Consider the following 6,608-nt stretch of genomic DNA (forward strand, 5'->3'; position numbering starts at 1 on the left):
CATATGTTTACAAGGCTTTCATCTCCTGTGGAATTCCATAATTGTAAGGGTTGAAGTCCATCATAGAAGTGAAGAAGGGAATATAGATTATAAATGGAGGTAAAGACACATTACATTTTGAAGGGAATGTGGAAAATATGGAGAGATTACTTTGCCCATCTTAGAAATGGTAAATTGAAACTAATGGGATGTATAATAGGTCAATTAATGAACTATAATACGATTATGGTCCAAAGGTCTTTGAGCTTCATATTTTTATTTTTTATGGTGTCAAAAATACAAGGTTTAGGACTCCATTGCACTTTTATAAAAGACTTGAGACCTTGACTGCAATTATCCCTATGACATATTGCTTGCTTCTTGCATGTTCTTGTGGAGGGATACTTGGGGTTGACCAAAATGCATTCATTTTTTAAATACAAATGAAAAATAATAACACATTTAAGCCTTTTAATTATTAAAAAAAAAAATTTATCCTAATACTTGAGAATTAACGTAACCCTATTATATAGCTGTTTTTCAAAACTAAAATCAATAGAAATTATATTTTCTTATTTAAAGACATGGTGAACGACAATTAATATGGTCAGAAATTGATTTGGTTTTTGCATTTTTTTTTTTCATCTGCACTTAGAATCTTTAATATTATTATCTGTCGTGATGAGTTTTATAATTTATCAAGAATTCTATTGAAATCAGCTCGTTTGGTGTAATTTAAAAAGTTAATAAAAATTTAAGTTAAAATTAAGTATTAATTTTAACCATATATTTTATATAATTCACAACTTTTATTAAATTTTTAACCATACAATTCCTTAACTTTTGTCAAAATCTTCTAAAAAAATTAGATTTTTAGCTGTACCAAGCAAGGTGTTACGTTTCGCCACATGTGGCTCCAAGTCATCGGGCCCTCTTATCCACATGGTTGACCACTGGGACTCTTTGGTCAAGTAGTCGACCCACTCAAATATTGAAAACGCCTCCATGAAGCACGAGTGATGGGGCCTGGGAGATTAATCCAAAACCCATTTGTGTCTCTTCTGCTAAAGTAGAGGTTCTGACGCGAGGAGGTTCCACGAAGTCCGAAGCTCGCTATTGCTAGTGACGATCTGCACAAAGAAAATCTTGAACTTATGTATGAAATCATTTGAAATGATTGATGGAACATTTGTAATGAGTATAAATATCAAGACTTGTCAATGGAGTAACGGATCTGTGTAAGCATTAAGCGCATCACAGGCTAACGAGTCAAAATTGATGCCTATGATTAGATACTTAGACTAGAGAGATGAGGTCATGTGCATTTACATCCAAGAGCCACCATTTCATTTGTAATGCTATAAATACCCTCCCCCTTGTAACATTTAAGGGTAATACAACTTTAGCTACTCAGCCCCCGTTTGAGCCCCATTATTTTTCATTACATTAAATTAAAATTTTCTCTCTTCTACTTTTAACCACATAATTTTCAATAAAATAATATTACACGTAAATAAAAAACTTTTCAACCACTCATTTTAAAAATTAAAAAAAATACTATTCATCTCATTATAATCTACAAATAATGGGCTCAAACAAGGGCTCAAAGTCACCCATCGTTTTCTCTCTTATTGATTTTACTCATACTTGGCACCGAATTTACATCATTTTGCTTTGATCGAGTTACTCACGATTGGTTATCATTATACAATCATTTCATAAATTCATTGCTAAAACCCAAACACATTTGTCTCGCGTTGTTGAGCTTCTCCCACATGTACATTTTCAGAGTGTTTGCGACTAGCAACCCATCCCTACCTCTTGAAATTAGCTCCCGTGTGTGCAAGTAGGCTTGACATCCGTTGTCCACAGAAATCGTGGTCAATAGATTAGCACCATCGTGGGAAACCAAACTACAACCACAAGCGTCCCCATGGAAAAGCTTGCTACAAAAATTTTGGCATTCCTTTGGAAAAGGATTTATTTTTGACGTCGACCCCATCACATCACAGGCATGGTGGCATGCGAATGGCTGCTCAACTTATGAGGGAAATAACCACCATGGCAACCACCTGAGGAAAAGGCAAGAACATGTCCCTTATGTTGGCCAGCCTAGGAATAGGTGATGAGGTGGCTAGGAATCAAGCGGGCCCATCCAATCCACCACCAAGGTATCAAGCTGATGATGAAGAGGATTCGGATAAACCCTAGCGATCTTGTAAATTGGATGATGATGATGAAAATTTACCCTTTTGACAAGAATTGAGAAATGCTCTAGTGCCAAAATCAAGACTCAACGATGTACAACGTATTATTGAGATGATGAGATAGGAGATTTGCAAGGAGTTGATTGACCATAGAAACAGAGCCAGTAGAGGTCGTAACCTCAAAAAGCCAATGTGGGAGAGGAACTATCTCTCACTTGATGGATCACCAATAGAACCAGGCCATTAGCGAAATTGCTCTCAACTCGAGATAGTCATTTGCTACGGCCACTTTGAACATAATGCCCACATTAGCCTATGAAGATGTCACTCTCAAGACCAACGTACAACAAATGAAAGTAAGGCAACATGCCCCTCGAAGAGGAAGAGGCCCAAAGTAAGGTTCGGGACCTAGAGGTAGGTCAAATCCCCTCACATATTGTAGTTAGCATCATTCTTACAACCATGATACGGTAGATTGTAAGGACATCACCCAGCACTCAAGGCAAGCGAGTCTTTGAGATGGACGAAGGAACGATTTTCCTCAAGAAAATAGGCCTCGTTGAGATAGGATCAGTCTGCTAAGCGTGAGAAGGCCACGACCTATTGTTGGGAAGTATCCCCCAACGAAGACAAGAGCGTGAAGGCATAAGGCTGAGAGAGTAGCGATAGCGTAGGGGCTACCAAGCTAATGTGGAAGAAGCCCCAATCCACGAAATCAACACCATCTTTGGAGGCCCCTGTGTTGGAGAATGAACAAGAAATTCTCAAATGAACTATGTCAGAGAGGCAAAGGCCCCCCGTTGACTAGCTACATAGTGAATGGTAGTTCCAAAAGAAGTTAAGTACTGCCAATTGTATTTACCTAGGAAGATGCGAAGGGTATCCAATTCTCTTATTGTGAAGCTCTTATTGTAAAGTCCGTGGTAGCTCGAAATGGGCTAAAATGGATGCTAATGGATAATGGTAGCTCCGTTAATATTTTTTTTAGGGCCACTTTTGATCAAATGATCGTGGATCATGAGCTAACTCTTATCACCACCCCTGTATAGCTTCATCGATAATAGTATCATTCCAAGGGAAAAAAATAACACTTGTGACTTAAATGGGAGAGCCACCTTAAAAAAATTTGAACTTCATAAACATCTTGATAGTAGATAGTGTGTCAGCTTACCATGTGGTGCTAGGAAAATCCGCTCTAAAGGGTTTGGGAGCTATCATCTCTATCCAACTATATATGAAATTCCTAATTGAGAAAGGGATGGTGACGATTGGAGTTGATCAAGAGGAGCTCGGTAGTGTTATTTGAACTCCATTAGAAAGGCAGAGCCTGCAGACGTCAACGTAATCATTGTTGACATGGACATTTTGGACGTCCCAGGTAGACAAGGTCTCAAACAAGAGGACGCCCGAAGAAGTGTTCATACTCGATGAGTTGGAACCTCGTACCATCGAGCCTGAGCAATAGACAACACCTGTGGAAGAGCTAGAAAGTTTCTAGGAAGATTAATTGGATACCACTAAGTTGTTGTAGGTGGAAAAAGGTTTACTTCAAGAAATTAAGGAAGAGATCAAGGACTTCCTATGGAAAAATCTTGACGTCTTTGCTTGGAGGCATGAGAATATGGTGGGCATCGACCCCAAGCTCAGCTGCCACTACCTGAAAATTGATCCCGCAGTTGCCTGTATAAACAAAAGAGAAGTATAATACCTTAAGTAAACAAAACAATAAAATAACCATGAGGTGGTGGATTAGGATATATATCCACCATCCCCCCCCCCCCCCCCCCCCCCCCCCCCCCCCCCCCCCCCCCACCCCAAAATCAATTCCCGACCACCGCCACCTCCATCTCCACCTCCATTCCCAGCCATAAAGACCCCACCCCACTTATTATTATAATCAATTCTACCAGTAAATTATATGTATGTATATATATGTGGACAAACTCATAGTGTGTGTATGGTGGGTTGTTGCAGGGTCTCCAATCTCTAGGTATTCCTTTCTTGGCTGCATTTCTTTAGTATATTTCTTCCAGTGAACATTTTGAGTTCAAATCAAGAAATACACACTGATTGAGAAACCAATAGCAAAACCCAAATTATGCAAACCCAAGAAGAAAGTTTTGGAAATTGAGGCAAATGTTTCCCCTAATATTGGGAGTAAAACATTCCATTGATTTTACCATACATCCTTAATATTGGAAGTGACCTACAGAAAGTTCATTTTTTTGAACCATAGATCTGTGGCCTATGGGTTACATTTTCGTTTGGATTTTTATGGTTGGAGATGGATATGGAGGTGGAGGTGGAGATGGAGATGGCGGTGGTCGGGAATTGATTTTGGGTTGGGGGTGGGGGTGGGGTGGGAGGAAGAAGATGATTTGTTTTTATTTTCTAATTTCTTTTTTTTTAATTCAATTTCTAAAGTTATTTTAATGTAATAAATGAAAAGTTACTATTTTACCCTTTCAAAAATATTAAAAATATGGTCAAAATCAAAATTTTTGGTCAACTAACAGACATTTGGATGAAAACCGTCAAAAAAGACCTCCGCCGCAATGTTTCGAAAGGTTTGGGGTGACGGTTGCAACAAATTAAAGGTTTGGGGAAAGTCTGCTAATATTTTAAAAGTTTGGGGCCTTTGCTGCAATTTTCCCATAAAATTCGACTATTTTGAAATTGTGTAACTAAGAACATAACGGAGTACTTCGGTGTTATTATTAAAGTATATGTCTCGATTAAAAGACTATTAAAAGTATGTTCAAAAATATAATATTCATTATTTTGGTCAGTTTAATTTATTTTTGAAACTCTGGACTAAATTGATAAGCAAGAAATTTGAGTAGTAACTAATATTTTTGAACAAATGGATATTGGTTTAATTTCTTAACTAAAATAATGATTTAGTTGTTGGAAGGAGTCCAATATACGAATTTCTTGAAACTTGTCACCATACTTAAAACAATTTTGACGATGATTCAAACAACAACGTGGCTTGTGTAGTGATGAAATTCATTCTTCGTTCAAAAGTTAAATATATACACAACAAATAATGGCAAGAGGATTTAAATCAAAATTTTACATTTTACTTATTTATTTATTACGACATGTTACAGCAGAAACCTCTATATAATATTAAATAAGTCGACCATTAAATTTTGTTGTGAGTTGTGACGTCTCATTCTAATTCAAATATGAAGTACACTTTCATAAATATGTACTTAATGTCCATAAAATTCTCTTTAGAATTTAATACTGAATTAGAGAGATATATAAAAGTAGAGTTTCAGCAATTAAATTTATTTATTTATTTATATATTATTATTATTATTATTATTATTATTATTATTATTTTGATAAACGAAAATTTGATGCAATCAATAGTATGTAATTATGTATCCCTTTTGTGACCAACTTTACGTCATCCCACACCTGGTCAATATTGCAGTCAAGTTTGGGGATTTTACATTTAAGGATTTGTTGTGTATTCAGTTTAAAATAGACACGAGAATTTTGAATATTTTAGTTTTTAGAGCGTCAACCATTGTGGCTGTGTGTGTACAATAAAATCTCCATAAAATGATAATATTGGGATTGAATAAAATTCTAGTTAATTTATTAATTTAGTTATATATTTCGTGAAGTAATTTTTAAAATGTTAAACGTGATAGGGATATGAACACCTATTTAATTATCCTAGTTAAATGATGATGGACTAGCCTATTAATTCTCTCTCTCTCTCTCTCTCTCTCTCTCTCTCTCTATATATATATATATATATTAATTTATCATATATTAATTTATATTGATCTAACTATACATTATTTTTTGAGACGCAAATTTTCTATTGTGTGTTTAATCTAAGCCATATTTATTTCCCCATTGTCAAAGTTTTTCTTTTTATTAGATTTGATCAATAAATTAATATTGCACTAATTAGATAAGTTGAATTTCTTATTTGTCCAAACAAACATCCAACCATGTGCCTGTATTTTGTTTCTTCAGCCACAATTTAACTAACAAATTTAACTAGCAATTTTTCTTAAGAAATAGGTATAAAAAAAACAAGATTCCTTTCTTATATTGTCATACATATTTTTCTTATTGCGCTAAATAACTTGAAATTCTCATTTGTCCAAATTTCTCTCATATATAAAAAAACAATTTGACCTCATAAACACCATCACTGTTTAAATTTGCACTCAACTTATAGCCTATAAATACCTCTTATAACTGCTTCATCTCCTCATCCCCTCTCTCTTTCTCTCTCTCTCTCTCTCCCTATCTCTAGGACACACATACATACGAAAAAAAAAATGGCTGGAGCTTTAAGTTTTTTCCTTGCTTTCCAATATTTCCTCCTGACCTTCTTCCACTACTCATCAATTGCCGTAAATGCTAATTACAATATCCAAAGTTTGGGAG

This window comes from Olea europaea, unplaced genomic scaffold (genome assembly GCF_002742605.1).
Source record: "Olea europaea var. sylvestris unplaced genomic scaffold, O_europaea_v1 scaffold2138, whole genome shotgun sequence".
Classification (NCBI taxonomy): domain Eukaryota; kingdom Viridiplantae; phylum Streptophyta; class Magnoliopsida; order Lamiales; family Oleaceae; genus Olea; species Olea europaea.